The 1,206-nt window shown below is 37.9% G+C and overlaps 1 non-coding gene across 1 annotated transcript; it reads right to left on the bottom strand.

Moving 5' to 3' along the window:
* Positions 1–304: 304 nt before the first annotated feature.
* LOC142443887 (U2 spliceosomal RNA) lies at positions 305–495 on the bottom strand. The gene has a single exon (XR_012783613.1). It is a non-coding gene; the product is annotated as a U2 spliceosomal RNA (small nuclear RNA).
* Between the last annotated feature and the right edge of the window lie 711 nt (positions 496–1,206).

The raw sequence follows: 1,206 nt of genomic DNA, 5'->3' as shown, positions 1-1,206 counted from the left end.
TGAGATAGAATGAATTTCTCTGCCATGGGAATGTGTTCCTTATCAACTCTGGAAGAAAGCATATTGCAATTTAAAAACCAGCAACAACAGTTTATTCCCTCTTTTCTCTTGTCTCAAGTCTTAGTCTGCTTCTTAACTTATGTCTATTTGTCTAAGCTTTTACTATACTGCTCTCAGTTTCCAGCATAATTGATAAAGTGACCGATGGGGAAGGTCGGTGGGGTGTGGGGGAGGTTCTTGGGTTCTTGAATAAAAATTTGGTCTATATGGAGCAACAAAAATTTTCTTTCTTTCTTTCTTTTTTTTTTGGTGCACCGTTCCTGGAAGCACTGCAATACCAGGTCGATGCGTGGAGGGGACGGAGCAAGCTCCTATTCCAACTCCCTGCTCCAAAAATCCATTTAATATATTGTCCTCGGATAGAGAACGTATCAGATATTAAACTGATAAGAACAGATACTACACTTGATCTTAGCCAAAAGGCCGAGAAGCGATCATAGAATGCAAAAACAGTATTGTAATATATATTTTCAAATTTCAACATAAGTACAATTTACAAATATAACACATTAAAATTATGTATAGTATTTTTTCATGGACATATTTCTCATTTGATTGAAGTTTTTGAGTAGATTGCTGTCGTTGTTTAAAAGGTCATGAAATTTATCCCAAGAATTTGTAAAATTATGTCACACATGAAATTGCTTTCAAAGTCTCAACACTTAATTGTGATTTTTCTGATGTACACACTTTATTTAACAGAAAAAACACATTCAGTCACAGCATTAGTTCCTGGTAAGGACAGCAGGTATTTCACAATTTTTAGTGCATTATTGTATGGAACATGGTTTGTTTCAAAATGATGAAATATTTCTAACCATTTGTTCTCTATTGTGAGTTTTGCTGATGCCCAAGGTTTAACCTTTTCCTTATCAATATATTTTTAATAATAATACTGTTAGGTTTCTCTCTCCGGCCTAAATCTCAGCCTCGGTCCTTAGCTCCACGCGAGAAAGATTTCACGCCGAAGCCGGGCTCGTGATCCAAGTGAATTTAATGAAAGTTCAAAGAAGCATCAGGTTTTACGCGGCACCCATAGGATTCCTTTGACCATGCGGCCTGGCAGAGACTGCTCCGGGACACGCAAGGATCTCTCTCCTCCCACGAAGACCACCAGACCGCCCAAGCAAGACAAGACAGAAGACA

Source organism: Tenrec ecaudatus, chromosome 3 (genome assembly GCF_050624435.1).
Source record: "Tenrec ecaudatus isolate mTenEca1 chromosome 3, mTenEca1.hap1, whole genome shotgun sequence".
Lineage (NCBI taxonomy): Eukaryota > Metazoa > Chordata > Mammalia > Afrosoricida > Tenrecidae > Tenrec > Tenrec ecaudatus.
This window is presented reverse-complemented; position numbering and strand designations above follow the sequence as displayed.